We start from the raw sequence: 21,756 nt of genomic DNA on the forward strand, positions 1-21,756 counted from the left end.
ACGTCTGTCTCCAAGGGATGGTTCATTTGCCTCGGCATAAAGGCTCTCAATAGGAGAGGTTCTGAAGGCACCAACGCAAAGTCGCAACCCCCTAGTTTACTATCAAAAAGTAATCCAAGGAATTTTGTTTCTTCTACTATTTTGATTTTATTACCATAAAGAAAGAGATCTGGGTCCGGATGCAGCTTTCGCTTTCGACAAAAGTGCATACCAACAGTTTTAGATGTAGAAAACTTAAACCCATTCTCCAAAGCCCATTTCTCAATTCTTTTGAGGCAAAGTTGTAACTGCCTTTCAATATTACTCATATTTTGTCCCCTGTAGCAGATCAAAAAGTCGTCTACATACAGCCCCGTGCAGGTCCGGGTGTTAAAAGAATAGGCCTGCAGCAGCGCTAAGCTTGTCGTATAAGGCGACTAAATAGTGCTCAGAAACCTAGCCGGGGGCTAGGCGCTCTGCTCACAGAGCAACTGAGATGTGTGCCCCAGATGGTGGAATGGGGTACCCCTGGCGTGTTGCATGCTGGGGTAGTCAGGCTATAATACGGAAAACCTGACCGCAAACCATAGTGATGCACCGTGTTGGGAAAGATGCTACGTTCCTCGCACGTTAAAGAACCCTGCTGTGGTATTCGATAGGAGTAGGAACCTTTGCGCTCCGCCACAGGAGGCTAAATTGCCCGACCTTACCCATCCCCCCTTTTTCCAGTGGCAATCAAAATTTGTCGACCCTATTATCCTTGTGACCCATCCTTTTTTTTCATTTCATGTTCATTTTATCATCCATTTCATATTCATTGTCTGAATATAGCTGAAATATTGCTGCTCGGACTTTAAACCCCAACAAACAACAAACGTCTACATACAAGGAACCGTCAATATTGTCCTTCAAAACTTGGGTTAAACTATTAATTTTAATACTGAAGAGAGTGACAGAAAGAATACTTCCCTGAGGAACACCCATTTCCTGTTCCTTCTCCTCAGAAAAAGTCGAATTTACCCTCACATTAAAATGACGATCTGACAAAAAATAGACAAGAACAGAGGAAGTCTTCCTTGCAACCCCATATCAAATATATCTTTTAAAATACCATATTTCCACGTCGTGTGATAGGCTTTTTCTAAATCGAAAAAGACCGACACAACATGTTCATTTTTAGCAAATGCATTTCTGATGAGCGTTTCAAACCGGACTAAATGGTCAAGAGTACTTCTGCCTTGCCTAAAACTACACTGAATATTAGTGAGTAAGTTGTGCTTCTCAAGGAACCACACAAGGCGATCATTGACCATTCGTTCCATTGTCTTGCAGACGCAGCTTGTCAATGCGATCGGGCGATAATTTGAAGGATCCGTATGATCCTTTCCTGGTTTTGGAATAGGGACAACTGAAGCCGTTTTCCAAATGGACGGAACGTTACCAGAAGTCCATATCTCGTTCATTAACGCAAGAAGTGTATGTAGAGATGGATCAGGAAGATGTTTCAAAAGTTGATAGTGAATATTATCTAGCCCACTATCTGTATCGTGGGCTTTAGCCAGTTACGATTTTAGTTCCTCTATAGAAAATTGAGAGTTGTAGGATTCAGCATTATTGGACTTGAAGTTTAAGTTTGTCTTTTCTGCAGATGATTTAATTTTTTGAAAATCCGGTTTGTAGTTAGTTGAGGATGAATGTTTAGCGAACGTTTCATTAAATAATAAAATGGGATCTTCAACACCCTTCATCGTTCCTAATCGTAATTCTTCAAGACAGTGGGCTTCAAATGAAGCCCAATCTGCTTTCTCAAGTTTAAAACGAGGTTGACGTTCCTCCGTTTTGGAGGATAAATGCTCCAAAATAATTGGAAAATGATCACTCCCGCACAAGTCATCATGAACTCGCCATGTAAACTCTGAAAGTACGAGAGGATCACAAATGCTTAAATCAATAGAAGAATATGATCCATTGCTTGAATGAAGGAACGTTGAAGATCCGTCATTAAATATGCACAAATCTTCTTGCTGAAGGAGCTCCTCAACTTTTTTTACCTTTATCATTCGTATGATTACTTCCCCATAAAGGATTATGAGCATTAAAGTCTCCCAAAATAATAAATGGTTTGGGCAACTGTTTAACCAAATCAACTAATTTATTTCTGCACAAAATTGAATTTGGGGGAATGTAAATGGAACAAACGGTTATGGTTTTATCAAGGGATAACCGAACAGCCACTGCTTGTAGATCGGTAGTTAAAGGAACTGAACTACGTATTACTCTGTCCTTAATAAAAATGGTAGATCCACCAGCAGCTCGTTCATTTCCCTCGGCAAATGTACTATACATTGTATATCCGTTTCTTTTAAATGAGTCTCCTGGAGACATAATGCAACTGGTAAAATAGACTGAACAAGAAGAGTTAATTCCAAAATATTAGCCTTTAAACCTCGACAATTCCATTGAAGTAATTTGGCCATTTTTATGGGTGACGAATGGGGGATATTTTCTCCGACTTGGATCCGCGACCACAACTCGATGACCTTCTAATACGAGTGCCACTATTAAGGTCAATTCGAATTGACTGAGCGCGCTGCTCCTTGTATTTTTGCATGGCAACAGGATCTGTTTGGTCAATTTGATCAAGGTCGGGACCCAGCCAGTTTTCACCTGGACAAAGTCCATGATCTGTTGTTTCCATGTCAGACTCGGAATCCGAGTCCAACACCACAGGCGACACAATCTGTCGCCTAGACTTGGATTTCTCCAAGTCCTCCACACGGAAATTCCCCAACTTTTTGGGGGGTTGGACATTCTTCTGTTGAGATTTGGAAGACGATGACTGTTGTGATGATGGAGATGATTTTGAAGATGATCCGGAATTTTGGGATGACTGAGTCTGGGAACATTGGTGAGATTTCTTAGCTCTGGCCTTTTTAATTTCCTCTAAACATTTTTTGGATGGTTTCATTATTTTGGTGGATACCTCAGTGGGCAGTTTGGCAAGACCATTGATATCCTCTTTCCAACTCATGATCGTGTGCACCTCAACAGTCGAGGACAGACAAGCACGCTTTGCAAACTAGCATAAGATGTTTTGCCAGATGCAAGAAAATTGTTGGAAAGAGACCACTTCTGGCGAGCTTCACTATATGAAATTTTGTTTTCAGTTTTTATCTTTAAAATATCTTTTTCTTTCTTATAAAGAGGGCAATGTTTAGATGATGACATGTGAGCTTCCTCACAGTTTCTGCATTTCAGATCTTTTTTGCAGTCGATTCCCTCGTGTCCTTCTTCAGAGCATCGGAAACAAAACAGTTTCCTCTACACTGGCCCTTTCCATGCCCAAACTTCTGACCAATGTAGGCATGAGATGGCACTGAAGTGGAACTAAATGTTAACAGGATTGTTCTCATTGGTGTGGTTGCATCTGCACGTCGAGAAGTAAACCTTTTTACTGACTTAACGCCTTGTGATTTCAGTTCCTCACAGATCTCTTCATCAGTCAAGGCGTCGAGGTCTCGACCTCGGTATTTAAGGACACCCTGTGACTGATTTAATGACTTGTGTGCAGATGAAACCACATCAAGGTCACCAATCCTGGTTAATTTTAACAAATTTGATGATTGTCCAGGTCTGAGGCATTCAATTAAAATTCCTGATCTTATTTTCTTTGTATCTTTAACATCACCAGCTACACCCTTGATAGTTTTCTGTATTAAAACAAGAGAAAGGTCATTAACATTTTTGTCTTTATCTTTTGCAGAAATTACAATAAATCTTGGCCAGTTTTTATCACTTTCGTCAGAAGAATTGCAGACATCACTTTTTCGTTTTTTTGAATAAGAAACATTGGACTCCCCGTTGTTTTTTGTCGCCATGTTAAGTTTTTATAAGTTTCATCGTCTCTGTTCCCCACCCGCCACCGAGTGCCAACACGGGCGATGCTAGGACTCTACGGATTTCCAGCAGATAGCATCAGGGATTCCAGAGACGACATACTCGAACAGAGCGTATCTATCAATGGCGCATAGACAGCGTACTACTCGATTGACCCATGAGCCACCGCCTTCTTCATTTGCCATTTGTAAGCTTTTGAATATCTTGGAAACATTGGATTAAACAAAATGCCATCAGTAAAGCAGGTGGACAAATGAAGGGCATGGCGTGACCAACCGATTGATCGAACCGGGTCCATCCGATCTCCCGTTTAGATGACCTAAGAGCCGAGTGGCATATACAGCCGTATCCTCGATCATCCAGCCATCGATGACTGGAGTCTAGATACGACCTTCATCCACTAGGACCTCCTCGCCCACCAATAACTCACGGGTTGCAACTCACGGCAAACAAGTAGGTGAACCCACTTTTTATTTTAAACACCGGGCCCACGGTCGATGTTCGGATCGCTTTAGTCTGGCCTCTAACCTTTGACCTTTCACGGAATGGACAATAACTATAAGTTACAATGTTATGCTACTATTTATTTGAATTGTCCCATCTCATAGCTGAATCCATTGAATACTGTTTTTTTTTAAATTCATGCATTGAAATATACTTCTTCAAAATATCTACTTTAACAATAGTTCGGATTCTGATAAATTTCTTGCACATGTTTTAATTTTATTTAAAATATACATGTACAAAAATATATATAGTTCTGATTAAATTTAATGCACTTCAGCCATAAATATAATTCAATAAAATCATTTTTCACATAAAAAAAACTCAAATCAGAGATGTAAATCATAGCACTAAATCCAGAACAACAATTACAATGAAAATAAAACTAAGAAATATTCTCCATTCAATTCCAATTAAATATATGTATCAGTGCACGTAATCCCAAGCTGTACTTCCAATGAAAAAAAAACAATTAATACAAATCTTTAATTAAAAAATAACCATTTCACAAGATCCCAAACTACATTTTATGGTAACGAAAATCATTGCACTTTAAAAAAAAAAATGCACTAAATCCCAAACTATTACATTTGAATTAAATTCATTGCCCTTTAATAATCCACAAAGGTTTCAAGGAAAACAGCATTTAAATCCAAGGCTATAAATTCAATGAACTGCACTTAATCCAAAGAAGTTTCAATGTAAATAACACTTATTCCAAATCTTAGATTTCATTAAATATCATTGCACTTATAATCCCAAATTATAATCTCTATCAAACTCAATCCCAAACTATAACACAAATGAAAATTATTATTAACATGATACTTAATCCCAAACTATGAAAACCAGTGCAGTTAATCCGGAACATCATAATTCCAATGGAAACCCTTCACAGTTAATAAAGCACTTAATTCACTTTTAAGCCTACTCATACTCAAAATTTAACAAAATAAACTCGTAGCACTATTTCAAAAGTTGTAATTCACGTGAACCTCAAACTGTGCATTTTGTATAACACCTGCTCCTTAACTATAGTATGAATCACATACTTTCCACTAAAAGAGCATATTGGTAAGCCTATTCCAGTTTTATGAAGGAGAGAATAAATAGTAATTGAGGTCTTATTTTAATAATAATATATAAGACTTCTGTGCAATGTAGTTAAGATAAAATAAATACGTTTATATACTATTCTAAATCATGGTTTTCAACCATGTCAACAAAATACAAAACAATTATAATTAATTAAATTTGAACACCCCTCACCAATGAAAAATAGAATAGCCCAGGTAGCTGCTCAAGATTTAATTTGTTTGTTTGTTGGGGTTTAACGTCCGAGCAGCAATATTTCAGCTATATTCAGACGATGAACATGACATTGATGATAAAATGAACATGAAATGATGATGAATTGAAAAAGGGATGGGACACAAGGACAATGGGGTCGACAAATTTTGATTGCCACTAGAAATAGGGAGAGGTGGGTAGGGTCGGGAAATTTAGCCTCCTGTGGCGGAGCCCTATGGTTCCTACTCCGGGAGAATACCACAGTAGGGTTCTTTAACGTGCGAGGAACGTGGCATCTTTCCCAACACGGTGCACCATTATGGTTTGCGGTCAGGTTTTCCGTATTATAGCCTGACAACCCCAGCATGTAACACGCCAGGGGTACCCCATTCCACCACCTGGGGCACATATCCCAGTTGCTCTGTGGGTAGAGCGCCTAGCCCCCAGGCTAGGGTTCTGAGCACTATTTAGTCGCCTTTTACGACAAGCTTAGCGCTGCTGCAGGCCTATTCTTTTAACACCCTGACCTGCACGGGGCCTCAAGATTTAAATAACTAGGAGCTAGCTGTGAAAAGATTCATAGTATTCATCATCTCTTTCAATAGCAACTGGTCAGTTTAAATGTCCCAATAGCTACGTCAGTTCATTGTATTGTTCAACAGATTGGCAACAAAAGAGTGTCATGGTTGAAGGAAAGTCACTGTAAGTGTAATGATTTTTTTTGTCATTGTATTGTGTTACTTTTAATTGCATTTCTTTATGTTGTATATATACAGACCTTTATATGTATATAAAATTCACAAAGTTAACAACCCAGGTAGACCTATAGTCTCTGCTAACGGCCATCCAATAGAGAAAATTTCGGAATTCGTGGACTTTCATCTACGTCCACATGTTGAAAAACTTCCATCATTTATAAAAGATACGACTGATTACTTACGGAAGATGCAGGCTCTGAATCCCCTTCCACCAAACACCACTCTGGTCACTATGGATGTTACATCTCTCTATACCAACATTCCTCATTCTGATGGTATCGAGGCTTGCAGAGAAGTATGGGACTCTCGGGAGGTCAAAGTTCCACCTACTGACTGCCTAGTCACTTTACTCACAATGGTTTGAAAAAAGAACAATTTTACTTTTAATGGAGACCATTACTTACAAATAAATGGCACAGCTATGGGTACCAAAATGGCTCCGTCTTATGCCAACATTTTCATGGGAAAATTTGAAAAAAGAACTACTTGAATCCTCTATAGAAAAGCCTCTGTCCTGGTTTAGGTTTATTGACGACGTGGATATGAAGTGGACACATGACGAAGAAGAACTAAACAATTTTACCGCTCGTGCCAACAGTCAACATCTTCCAATTAAGTTCACTCACGAAACATCTGCTACTAGATCTCGTTCCTCGATACCTCCAGCACCTTATTGGGGGGAGAGCTTTCCACGGACCTATACTCAAAACCAACTGACACACATCAATATCTTATGCCTAAGAGCTGTCATCCATCTCACCTGACTAAGAGTATACCATTCAGTCAAGCTCTTAGGCTAAGACGCATTTGTTCAAATGACGAATCCTTAAAGAAACGTCTAGGTCAACTGAAGAACAATTTAAGAAGAAGGGGATATAGATACAAGACCATCAATGAAGGGTTCCAAAAAATTCACAATATCCAAAGAAATATCTAAGCCCAACTTGACTCTAGGCGAGAGTCGCTCCTATGGTGACAAAAGGTGTAAATGTTGCAACCATATGCACCACTCGTCATCATTCACCAGCACAGTCACGGGGAAACGCTACAAAATATTTTGCAACATGCACTGCAAGAGTGCTAATGTAATATATTTGCTCCACTGTCCCATCTGTTGCCTTCAATATGTTGGTGAATCTAAACAGCCTTTTCACAAGCGCTTGAACAGACACAGGAGCAACCTAACAAAAAAACCTTTACTCCCAGTGAGTCAACACTTCAGATTACCTAACCACTGCCTCGATGATTTCAACAAAATGAAAATCTTCATCGTGGAACAAAACACGATCTGGAGCGATCAACAGAGAGTGAAGCGGGAGGGATTTTGGATAAAAGAACTCCGTGTTTTACACCCACATGGAATTAACAAAAAACATTAAGTTCTTCCTATTTTGTATAGTTTCTTTTAACAGTGCTTGTAAATATTTTTAGTTTTATAGTTCAGTATTCAAGATCAACACACAACGTGTGTCTATAGCACAATGTTCAAGATCTTTGTTACTGTCGGTAAAATTTTATACGTCACAGGCATTCACCTGATGCCCCGTGCAGGTCCGGGTGTTAAAAGAATAGGCCTGCAGCTGCGCTAAGCTTGTCGTAAAAGGCGACTAAATAGTGCTCAGAAACCTAGCCGGGGGGTAGGCGCTCTGCCCACAGAGCAACTGGGATGTGTGCCCCAGGTGGTGGAATGGGGTACCCCTGGCGTGTTACATGCTAGGGTTGTCAGGCTATAATACGGAAAACCTGACCGCAAATCATAGTGGTGCACCGTGTTGGGAAAGATGCCACGTTCCTCGCACGTTAAAGAACCCTGCTGTGGTATTCGATAGGAGCAGGAACCTTTGCGCTCCGCCACAGGAGGCTAAATTGCCCGACCTTACCCATCCCCCTTTTTCCAGTGGCAATCAAAATTTGTCGACCCTATTATCCTTGTGACCCATCCTTTTTTTTCATTTCATGTTCATTATATCATCCATTTCATGTTCATTGTCTGAATATAGCTGAAATAATGCTGCTCGGACGTTAAACCCCAACAAACAAACAAACAATATTCACCTGATTAGGTAGTGAGTTGTGTTCACAGACCATTTACTTTCATACGCACTCAGTTTATTTAAGGCACTGAAGAAGGTCATTTGTTGACTGAAAATTTTGCCCATTATATAATTTATTATAGTGTGTTAACATCTTTATCGGTATCGTTGTACAATCCTTTAGACTCATATATATATATATATATATATATATATATATATATATATAGAAGGGTCTGAAAAATTCCCAACGATGTTAGAACTGTCAAGTTTGCGAAGCTAATTTTTCTTGTTCCCTCCGCGGGACTCGAACTCGTACCGCTGTGACATCTATGGCAACACCGCCTGCACTAAGTCCAGCGCCCTAGACCACTCGGCCAGCTAGGCTATATAAAAATATAGATTTCGCTGGCCGGGTGACTCCTCCTCGTAGGATTAATCTAGGGCTGTAACTTAGTACACGATGTATGGTAGTACGGGACAGTTCATCTAGGTGTTATTAGGTAGGATAGAGGATCAAATTAATGATGCATGTCACAACAAATCAATATTATACAACGTCTCAGAATGTGACGACTCTATTCTCTACACTGCTCCATCGGATCAAATTGATACAGGGAAGATAACGTAAACTTATAGAAGGGTCTGAAAAATTCCCAACGATGTTAGAACTGTCAAGTTTGCGAAGCTAATTTTTCTCGTTCCCTCCGCGGGACTCGAACTCGCACCGCTGTGACATCTATGGCAACACCGCCTGCACTAAGTCCAGCGCCCTAGACCACTCGGCCAGCTAGGCTATATAAAAATATAGATTTCGCTGGCCGGGTGACTCCTCCTCGTAGGATTAATCTAGGGCTGTAACTTAGTACACGATGTATGGTAGTACGGGACAGTTCATCTAGGTGTTATTAGGTAGGATAGAGGATCAAATTAATGATGCATGTCACAACAAATCAATATTATACAACGTCTCAGAATGTGACGACTCTATTCTCTACACTGCTCCATCGGATCAAATTGATACAGGGAAGATAAGGTAAACTTATAGAAGGGTCTGAAAAATTCCCAACGATGTTAGAACTGTCAAGTTTGCGAAGCTAATTTTTCTCGTTCCCTCCGCGGGACTCGAACTCGTACCGCTGTGACATCTATGGCAACACCGCCTGCACCAAGTCCAGCGCCCTAGACCATTCGGCCAGCTAGGCTATATAAAAATATAGCTTTCGCTGGCCGGGTGATTCCTCCTCGTAGGATTAATCTAGGGCTGTAACTTAGTACACGAGACGTTGTATAATATTGATTTGTTGTGACATGCATCATTAATTTGATCCTCCATCCTATAGTGTTATTAAATGGGTATTTTCATACGAAGCCTGTATTATGTCCGAGGCAGTTGTATTGGGTCGAGGTCAGCTGTATAGGCCCGAGGCAACGCCGAGGGTCTATATAGATGATCGAGACCCAATACGACTGTACGAGGACATAATACAGGCTTCGTATGAAAATACCCATTTCATGACACCTTTATTAACTGATTACTTAAAATGACTGCCATTAGTTCGTATTTATTCGTACAGAGGACATAATACAGGTTTTGTATGAAAATACCCATTTCATGACACCTATATTAACTGATAACTTAAAATGACTGCCATTAGTTCTTATTCATTCGTACAGGTTTTGATTCGTGTAGCACTTATTCCATATCCCGTCTTTTTATTTGTATGGCAAACCCTACCGGTGCACCTGCTCCATACTCCCAGTTTTTAGTGGTGTCCGATTCGTTCATTTAATTTTTTAGTTTCTTGTGTGTTTTTGGTTTCAGTTCTTCGTGTTTGATGTTTGTTGTTTGTCTGTTTTCCTGATGTCGTATGTGTCCTTGGATTTTGAGTTACGAATGACGGATACAGCTTCCGTTACCTTTGTCGTACTGCAATACTATCTAAATGAAAACAATTGTACAGTAAAGTTTAATACCTCCAGCATATCCTCGCCGCTCTTTTCTTTTCGATCTGACATTCTTTCTGGTGCGGCCATGTTCATTGTTTGTTTATCGTCTGCAAAACTATAGTCTGTTACAGAAAATTACACTTGACTATAGTTCATTTCGTATTTGTACGTTTCCGGAAATAGCCGAATTTGACCGACTTTAATACAGGACATTGCCCTGTATTAAAATTTTTAATACAGGGCATTGCCCTCTATAAATTCGGGTGTAATAAATCCATGCAACTTCCTTTTATATTAAATGGGCAATTTCCACTGTATTTTAAGTAATCAGTTAATAATACATAATAACACCTAGATGAACTGTCCCGTACTACCATACATCATGTACTAAGTTGCAGCCCTAGATTAATCCTACGAGGAGGAATTATATATATATGCAGGACCATATTGTAAACTAGTTTAGTTCACGCACTAAATAGGCTCGAACTAAAGGAGATCATTATAGTAACGTATATTAAAATTGGATAGTCATAACTCGGTAATTAGAAATATTTGTTTGAAGTATTATATATTTATCAAAATTTCGTTATCTAAGTAGTTGTGATAAAGATTATCGTGAATAATAAATTAATTACTAAAAGTCAATACCACTCCTTGGTAATATGAAATGTTATAGAAGCCTTACCGCTGATCTGACCGGTATCTAATATTTGTTTTTGTAAAGATTACAATAAATTAGGGGAACCATTTTCGCCACCTTCAATTTCGGCAATTGATATCATGTATCAGCGTGGTCATCTTGAATGCGGGAGGTCGTGGGTTCGAACATCGGTCGAACCACACCAAAGACTTTAAAACTGGAAGTCACTGCTTCGCTGTGTTACAAGGGGAAGAGTGACAACTAATTGGCCTGGATTCAGAATAATGTCCGAGCGGGTTGGTATGCAATCTGTGTGCTGTTGATTCATTGAGTTAGCACAATAAAGATCCCGCTCAGTGTGTCGGTCTAGAATAAGCGTCGTCTGTTCCAATGTATTTATCATTTTCGTCCTGATTGAATAAAACATCTGCCGTAGGACGTTAAACCACAATCAATCAATCAATCAATCAATCCCTTTATTGCTATTTATTACTTTGTCACGGCCACTTAAGTAACAAATACAAAAATAAATGGAGAGCCTTTTAAATGCTACCAAAGCACTATATATTTTCCAAAGTTAGGAGTAACATGCTTCTGAAATAGGGTTTTGATGTTACAAGATGTTGCAAGATTGATGTCATCACTGCAGAAGTTTTATGGTCGTCATCTTTAACTCGTAACGGTGTATCCATCTGTACCATAAAAACTGATTTGTTCAACGTGTGACAGTTTTCCTCTTTCGTCCACCCTGGACTTGACCTTTTATGGGCAACTCGGCGGATGTTTCTAGAAAAATCGAAGACGCTTACCCTACCGATGCACCTTGTCCATGCTCCCTGTTTTAGTGGAGTCCGAGTTATCCATTTACTTTTGTTACTTTGTATGTATTAATTTTGTTATTGTATGTTCGTTGTTGTGTGTGTTTATTGGAGTCCGAGTCGCTCATTTGCTTTTGTTAATTTGTATGTATAATTTTATTTACTATATGGTCTTCGTTCTGTATGTCTGTTTTCCATGTCTGGTCTTTGTCCCTGGATTACATTCTTTTGATTACCGCTATAAACTTGGTTCCCTTGATTACTCTGTGTTTTGTGTCTGGTCTTTGTCCCTGGATTACATTCTTTTAATTTCCGCTAGATTTTTTATTAATTTTGTAGCAACATAACACTGTACTAGAAGCTTAATGGTAAATCTAACACGGTATAAAAAGGTCAAAGTTTTTAAAAACACCAATTGGGAATGGAACCTTGGACCCATTGCACTGTATGTTAATGCTCTGCCGTTTCGTTAAAGTACGTTAATGGATATTTCACTATCGCAGCTAATGATTCCCTTTAATTACACTCATTATTGACTCACAGAGTACTGATAACGAGATTCTCAATAAAATTTTATTTTAACGGATCACGCTAACAGTGACTTTAGCACGAAACTCATAAAATTCTGTGTCTTTACGTCATGATAATTTAATAACTTTTGCGTGATAATTTAGAGTCTAGACAGCTTTTTGAAGTTTGTTATTGTATATGATTTGCTTTCTTTCCACATTTTAGTGGTTTGAAATTGAAAGTGAAAAGAAAAGAGAAGAAAACAATAGGAATCTGATGATATCTAGTTTTACTTTATTTTGTCTTGTAAGTTTTTCCCTTGCTAGTTGTGGACCCATGTTAATGAACGGAATGAACTTGGCGGTAAATAACTCAAGATGTCATTTTAAATGGTATCATTTGATCCTGTATCAAAAATAAAACTTTAATAGTCCTCCCCAGAAAGTATTGACGTACAAGCAATAATCGTTCCTCTTATAAAATATTAGGTTAGTTGTTTACATTTGCTAAATATGCAGATGGGATATGTGAATTAAACTTGAATTATAACATATAAGAATGACCTACTGCTGTATCTGATAATCATAAGTTTAGTAAAACAGATGCCGACTTTTCTGAATATGATATACAGCTTCAGGTCACGTGCCTTTAAAATGTACAACCACAGCAAATGGATGTTAGGACGGACATTGGTTCCTCGTGTCAAAACGTTTCTCGACAGTGAAAGCTCTTTATAGCTACATGGGGTAGTCATCCAATTAACATATATGTGATTCAGTAAAATTCACTTTATGCATGCCTGAAGGTCAAGGTTTTGTCTCAAACTATCCATTTTCATCTATTTACATATTTTATTATTCCCTTTGGGCCTTTTATGTGTGGTGGGAGCAAAAATTGATCAAAGTTATTATTATTGTATAATTGTAGTCTAAAATTTTTTCATGAATAAAAGTAATCTCGTACTTTCAAAAGTAACGACAACATAAGATGGTAAAAATATTGCTTTCAACAAAATTATTTTCTTACAAAAGGAATTAAATTGAACTAATTAGAAATAATATGAAGTCACAGTCTGGAATCCGAATTATTAAAAGCTGTCAAAACTAATTAAAAAATCTTCATACATATAGAAAAATGCAGAAAATACCGAAAGAAAGTAGTCAGATAAAGTTGGGAATAAGCCATGCAGTTATTAGAGTAACGGTTAAACCCCAAACATGTCATAATTTAAATGAAACATTCTATGCATACTTCCGAATTATACTTCATAATCGTTGCGCTACCTCTTTTCAAACTCTTAAAGTCGTGGTATTTTATTTTTATTAGTCATGGAACGTCAAGATGACGGCGATTTGCTGTCCAAACCTGATAAAAATGTTACTAGAGGTCCAAATACAGACAGAGTGTAACAATACTCAAACTTCTGATGACCAAGTTGAAACAAAATAAAAAGAAAAGGACAGCAAAGAAAAATAGCAAACTGCATAAAAAGACTAGAATAAAAACATACTTTCATCAGAACACATCAATAAGTTAATATCTTTTCATTATCTGAAACATCGGAGAACTATATTCCGAATTCATAACTACCAAGAAAGATATTACAAATTTAGTATGCTGCTCACGTGATTCAAGGAGTAACCTTTCATTACCAGCATTAGAACTAAATACAAATGGTCCAAGTTCAACACTCAAAAACTAACATTAATTATTATCTGATGTTCTGACGTCGTTTGACATGGAATCATTAGTGTATACCTTGCTTCAACACGGAAAAAGCACGTCACTGAATGTCATCGAATGACCTAATAATTCTTGCATTGTGCTGAAATCAAAATGTTTGACAAGCTAAGGAGAGTTGACTTATGCATTGAAAGGCGTGATCGGAAAAAAATCTAGCTGCAACACTGTAGATTCGTTCGGCTACAATTATTGTACTTAAATAGCATAATAAGAAAGCAAGAGTTAAAGATCACCGAAAGCACAATTGTGCGATTGAATGCAAGAAGATGCTATAATACCTAGCATTGTAAATTATTTGGTGTACGAAGAGTTAAAATATAAGTTTAAATGTCTTTCGAAACAATTAGGTTGCTGTATTAAATGCTTTATTAATTTCCAGTTACCATATGATAAAAATATATTTACATATTCGTCAAGCAAGAAATTGATTCGGCCTCTAAGTACATGAGATGTTATATGAAAACAGAATATAATATAAAACGGTCATACCAAATGCAGTAAAACCCAAAGACCTGTGCATGTAAAACACAATAATAACGCATAATCGTTATATCGGTTCTCATGGAATATAATGTTCACATGTAGATAATTAGCATATTTTCTATTAAGTTAATCCGGGAAGAGCAAGTGGCCCTGACTTACAAATTTCCATATAGCCAGAGTGCCTGAAAGTAGGTAAATAGATTGTTGATTAAGGCAGACAGTAATGGTTCATATGTAGTTATAATCATTGCTATCAACCGAGTACATATCAAGAACTTTAATACTGTAAAATAAATATTCTTAGAACTCCATTGTGTTTTCTCAAAGTTTTTTTTTCATTATTTTTTGTGGATTTTTAATTTCGTCAATTTTAATACAACATTCATTTCAAAGTTAAAGTTAAATATTTTGATGGGAATTTGAATTTGCTTTTGACTTAATCAAGAACAATGGTTCTTCCACTGTGAGAGCTCTTTACAGCTATAAGACCTAGTTTTTATACTGATTTATAGATTTCAATTTACTGTGGTTATACTACGTGTCATCTATTTGTTCATATTTCTGAAGGTTAAGTGCGTGTTTATTTGAAACTATCCCTTTTCATTAATAACCTTTTATTATCACCTTTTGTCTTTGGTTAAATGGTCACACTAAAATAATTCGATTTTAATATGAGTATGATTTGATAAATAATTCATGAAAAAAATTAGTTTCGTAATTTTAAAAGGAATGGCGAGTAAGTGGACCTACGTAAAGGGATGAATGATACTAATTAATAAATGCAAGGAAATATTTAATATTTCTAGTCTTAATTGGCGAAGCTCTTATTCAAAACGATAGCAAAAGACTTTGTTTCCTTGGTGATTATGACGAACAAAGATGACTTAATTTCTGCATTTGCAAAAACTAGTTGTGAGAGAAAAAAAAATTCGTTTGTACACGATTAATATACTTTTTAATAGCAAAACAATACGAACTTTATCTGACAAGAAAATGGCGATAAAAAGGGGGACATATCGATGAATAAAGTTCATTATTGATGAATTGTGTCGCGTTTGTCATAAAATGTTTTTAGTATGTTTAAAGTTTATAGTAATAGGCACATTTTGATTGAAAATTATTTCATTTGGAGTCAGTTTGGTGGGAAAATCTTGACAGGACGGACTGATTCTGTTACGTGATTTGTGTCGTTTTTGACGGGGGTGCGGTACCAAAACACCAAAAACTTGAAAATTACTGCTACATTTTGATATATATGTTTTTGAAATATGTCCAGAAATAAATTCAAAATTTTGACAGGACGAACTTTATACAACATGAAATGTACAATTGGGTATCGGATGTGAGAACAAACAAAGGTATTTTTTTTCTAAATTATAAATGTCCGTCAAAACATATTTACATATTCTTAATGTCTATATTCAACAGTATATTTAAATATTTAATTTTGAGAACGTTAAAAGGAGAAAATCTTGACAGGACGGACTCTTTCTGTTACGTGATTTCGGATATGGTAACAAAACATAAAATATCTGAAATTTATTTAATGTTCATCAAAAATATTTATCATATTCTTAAAGGTTATACATTTGTGCTACATTTTGGTGTATAGATATTTGAAATTAATGTAGATGTAGAGATAAATCCAAAAATAAAACTTAAAGATAAAATGATAAAATAAAGATAAAACTTTTTTTCGGTTGAATAAATCAGTTATCAACATAACTAGCCGTAGAAATATAATACATAGATCTTAATTGGATGAATTATCTCTAATCACCATTAACTGGTTTGTAAAACTTTCACACCTTGTTAATCTAATTTAGAGATGATTACACACACATTTCATTTCAACTAAGCAGTTTCCACATATATCGGGTTTTCAAGACACTTTCCTGGCATCGGTGTTTAACAATTAAAACTAACAGTGGTCATCGCACAGAAAATATTTGAAAAAGTGACAGGCAAATCAGGCTCACTTGGTTGAATTTTGCCTTTCAAGGGCAATAAATTTAACAAGAAGTTGCCCAAAAATTTCAACTCAAGAAGACTTTGGTAGGATTTATCATCAGGATTATTTCACTAATTGAAAGTTTCTTTCAATTTATCATAATTTTCAAGATATTGGCTGAAAACTGTATACAAAATGTCATCATTTCCACTTTCAAGGGCAATAACTCTTACAAGGGGTCGTCTGACAACTTTTATCCCGGTTTCCAGGCCTTATAATAAGCATCAGTTCAGCAATTAAAATAATTTGGCCAAATCTCACGGTTTTGGATATATCTGCGAAAAAGTACTGTCTGCTCCCTACATCCTATCTTTAGTAACGGCGGCCATGTTTTTCAACGGATCAAAAATCCCCAAATCATTTTTATGCAGGATACGTAAGGGAACATTTATACCAAGTTTGATTCCAATTGGTCATGTAGTGTCAGAGGAGCTAGAAGAATTTTGAAAAAAAAGTGTTAACGACGACGGACAACGACAACGACGGACGCCAAGTGATGGCAATAACGACTTCTCGTCAAAATCCCAGAAACTCATTAACATTCTTATTCAATTGATTATGGTTTACACGCGATTGCAAACACGGTTCGATTCTGTACAAGTGGTTTTACTGGGGATCTTCATAATCAGTACTGAAAATGATATATGAGAGAACATTTGATTTCATATTTGGAAAAGGGAGAGTCCAGGATGTTTTCTAGTTAACTAATGGGTCAAGTAGGTAAAATAAAAATTAAAAAAACCTTCAACTGTAGAAATGAATTGAGATTGTGGTGAGGTCGATGGTATTGAGGACATGTTAGGTTGTGACTATAAAAAGGGGATTAAGAGATATATTATAATTTAGTGTTTGGAAACACAAATCTTGTGCAGATGCTGAACCTGAGAAAGCATGTTATGTACTAAACACAGCCTACTTAAATATACATTAAACAATTACACCACACAATTAACAGACGCTGTTTACTCAGTAAATCTTTTATCAACTTATCAACCAAACTATAATTTTCAGGTACCCTTATACCTCCCATTTCAGAATATTTTTGTCGCCAAAAATTCACTGAAGCATTTTTGTATTTTTCGACTACTTTTTACACCTCATTGAGGCAAAAATCAATTTTTTGAGTATTTTGATTCTACGAACTTCATCTTTCTTTAAAACGAAGTAAACTTGCATAGGTATATATCATCATGTAGCCCAATGTCTCAGCTTTACAATGGTACCAATACCGTTGCAGTAACACGTAGCGTTTAGGGGTAAAATGAATAAAATGTACCCGTACCCCGCCGAAAAATTGCTTAAATTGACATATATTGATATATTCCTAGGGTATTTATACGTCTGTAAAAAAACGGTTTATTTTGTATTTTCTGTTTACTATTATCACAATTTATACTTCTGGGGTTCTTTTGATAAATTTTGCCGATTTTCGTTGTCAGAATTTATCCAAATATGCATAAAATTGAATTTTCGAATTTTCCGTAAAAGATAGATAAATTCTACTCTACAAGTTATTGCTCGACTGAAACATCCCAAATTTCATTCGATAGATAATTTTATTTTCTACATAAATAAACCACAAAAAAACTAATTTTCAAGAAAGGTTTTTCAAAAAATGGTAAAAATATTGCCCTACCCCTAGAAAACTGGTCACAATATCAAACAAAATTCTCATTCACATCATACCAAGAGTGTAGAACTAATATTTTAAGCATTCTATAATAAGATAAAGATGTATAAAACATCTGATTAATTCAGGCGCGTAGTTTTTCCTTTTAGGGTTACAATTAATATAAAGTCGGAATAATGGGAAATTATAGAATTTCAGAATTTTCTAGGTCTATTTATGACGTTAAATGAAGATTTTTCTGAAAATAAGTTCGTACTGTCAACATTTTTAATTTATCTCTAATTCAATTTCAAATATCTATACATCAAAATGCAGAAAAAAGTATAAGCTTTAGGAATATGATGAATATTTTTGACAGGCATTAAAAAAATTCAGATATTTTATCTATCGTTACCGCACCCCTCTGTGGATCGCTATCCTTGTCGTGGTAGGGGGGCTTGCGTGCCTCAGTGATCCTAAGAGCTATGCCAGCTGGAGTTCTTTCTCCTGGTAGGGTTACCCATGCTGGAAAGGTCAAAGGTTAGAGGCCAGACTAAAGCGATCCGAAAATCGACCGTGGGCCCGGTGTTTAAAATAAAAAGTGCGTTCACCTCCTTGTTTGCCGTGAGTTGCAACCCGTGAGTTATCGGTGGGCGAGGAGGTCCTAGTGGATGAAGGTCGTATCTAGACTCCAGTCGTGACGTAACCCCCGTGTCATCGATGGCTGGATGATCGAGGATACGGCTGTACATGCCACTCGGCTCTTAGGTCATCTTAACGGGAGATCGGATGGACCCGGTTCGATCAATCGGCTGGTCATGCCATGCCCTTCATTTGTCCACCAGCTTTACTGATGGCATTTTGTTTAATCCAATGTTTCTAAGATTTTCAAAAGCTTACAAATGGCAAATGAAGAAGGCGGTGGCTCATGGGTCAATCGAGTAGTACGCTGTCTATGCGCCATTAATAGATACGCTCTGTTCGAGTATGTCGTCTCTGGAATCCCTGATGCTATCTGCTGGAAATCCGTAGAGTCCTAGCATCGCCCGTGTTGGACGGGGAGTCCAATGTTTCTTATTAAAAAAAAACGAAAAAGTGATGTCTGCAATTCTTCTGACGAAAGTGATAATAACTGGCCAAGATTTATTGTAATTTCTGCAAAAGATAAAGACAAAAATGTTAATGACCTTTCTCCTTTTTTAAAACAAGGATGTAGCTAGTGATGTTAAAGATAAAAAGAAAATAAGATCAGGAATTTTAATTGAATGCCTCAGACCTGGCCAATCATCAAATTTGTTAAAATTAACCAGGATTGGTGACCTTGATGTGGTTTCGTCTGCACACAAGTTACTAAATCAGTCACAGGGTGTCCTTAAATACCGAGGTCGAGACCTCGACGCCTTGACTGATGAAGAGATCTGTGAGGAACTGAAATCACAAGGCGTTAAGTCAGTGAAAAGGTTTACTTCTCGACGTGCAGATGAGAACCACACCAATGAGAACAATCCTGTTAACATTTAGTTCCACTTCAGTGCCATCTCATGTCTACATTGGTCCATACAGGATAGCTGTCAGTCTGTATATTCATAATCCACTTCGGTGTTTTAAATGCAAGAAGTTTGGGCATGGAAAGGGCCAGTGTAGAGGAAAACTGTTTTGTTTCCGATGCTCTGAAGGACACGAGGGAATCGACTGCAAAAAAGATCTGAAATGCAGAAACTGTGAGGAAGCTCACATGTCATCATCTAAACATTGCCCTCTTTATAAGAAAGAAAAAGATATTTTAAAGATAAAAACTGAAAACAAAATTTCATATAGTGAAGCTCGCCAGAAGTGGTCCCTTTCCAACAATTTTCTTGCATCTGGCAAAACATCTTTTGCTAGTGTTGCAAAGCGTGCTTGTCTGTCCTCGACTGTTGAGGTGCACACGATCATGAGTTGGAAAGAGGATATCAATGGTCTTGCCAAACTGCCCACTGAGGTATCCACCAAAATAATGAAACCATCCAAAAAATGTTTAGAGGAAATTAAAAAGGCCAGAGCTAAAAAATCTCACCAATGTTCCCAGACTCAGTCAACCCAAAATTCTGGATCATCTTCAAAATCATCTCCATCATCACAACAGTCATCGTCTTCCAAATCTCAACAGAAGAATGTCCAACCCCCCAAAAAGTTGGGGAATTTCCATGTGGAGGACTTGGAGAAATCTAAGTCTAGGCGCCAGATTGTGTCGCCTGTGGTGTCGGACTCGGATTCCGAGTCTGACATGGAAACAACAGATCATGGACTTTGTCCAGGTGAAAACTAGCTGGGTCCGGACCTTGATCAGATTGACCAAACAGATCATGTTGCCATGAAAAAATACAAGGAGCAGCGTGCTCAGTCAATTCGAATTGACCTTAATGGTGGCACTCGTACTAGAAGGTCATCGAGTTGTGGTCGCGGATCCAAGTCAGAGAAAATATCCCCCCTTCGTCACCCATAAAAAATGGCCAAATTACTTCAATGGACTTGTCGAGGTTTAAAGGCTAATATTTTGGAATCAACTCCTCTTGTTCAGTCTATTTTACCTGTCGCATTATGTCTCCAGGAGACTCATTTAAAAGAAACGGATCAAACTTCCGTAAAGGGATATACAATGTATAGTACATTTGCTGAGGCAAATGAACGAGCTGCAGGTGGATCTACCATTTTATTAGGGACAGAGTAATACATAGTTCAGTTCCTTTAACTACCGATCTACAAGCAGTGGCCGTTCGGTTATCCCTTGATAAAACCATAACCGTTTGTTCCATTTACATTCCCCCAAATTCAATTTTGTTCAGAAATAAATTAGTTGATTTGGTTAAACAGTTGCCCAAACCATTTATTATTTTGGGTGATTTTAATGCTCATAATCCTTTATGGGGAAGTAATCATAAAAATGATAAAGGTAAAAAAGTTGAGGAGCTCCTTCAGCAAGAAGATTTGTGCATATTTAATGACGGATCTTCAACGTTCCTTCATTCAGGCAATGGATCGTATTCTTCTATTGATTTGAGCATTTGTGATCCTCTCGTACTTTCAGAGTTTACATGGCGAGTTCATAATGACTTGTGCGGGAGTGATCATTTTCCAATTATTTTGGAGCATTTATTCTCCAATACAGAGGAACGTCAACCTCGTTTTAAACTTGAGAAAGCAGACTGGGCTTCATTTGAAACCCACTGTCTTGAAGAATTGCGATTAGAAACGATGAAGGATGTTGAAGATCCCATTTTATTATTTAATGAAAGACTGACATCAAGTGCTAATAAAACAATACCTAAAACCTCGACAAATCCAAAAAGGCCTAGTAAACCATGGTTTACTGATGAGTGCGATAAAGCGATCGAAGAACGCAACAAGGCCCATCGCCGGTTTGACAAAACTCCTGTACCAGCAAATCTGTCAAACTTCCGAATATTTCGAGCAAAAGCTCGACGTACATGTAAACAAGCCAGACGAACCTCTTGGAAAAATTTTGTTTCTAGTATTAAATCTCACACTCCC

General features: G+C 37.2%; 1 long non-coding RNA gene across 1 annotated transcript in view; it reads right to left on the reverse strand.

Annotated features, from left to right (window-relative positions):
* LOC148611388 (uncharacterized) overlaps positions 1 to 10,586 on the reverse strand; it is a 23,159-nt gene extending 12,573 nt beyond the window's left edge. The window contains exon 1 of the long non-coding RNA XR_015924119.1: positions 10,439 to 10,586. This is a non-coding gene — a long non-coding RNA (uncharacterized LOC148611388). The remainder of the gene's footprint in view (positions 1 to 10,438) is intronic.
* Between the last annotated feature and the right edge of the window lie 11,170 nt (positions 10,587 to 21,756).

This window comes from Perna viridis, chromosome 7, assembly GCF_037379345.1.
Source record: "Perna viridis isolate PV_CMFRI_1.1 ecotype Kerala chromosome 7, ASM3737934v1, whole genome shotgun sequence".
NCBI classification, from domain to species: domain Eukaryota; kingdom Metazoa; phylum Mollusca; class Bivalvia; order Mytilida; family Mytilidae; genus Perna; species Perna viridis.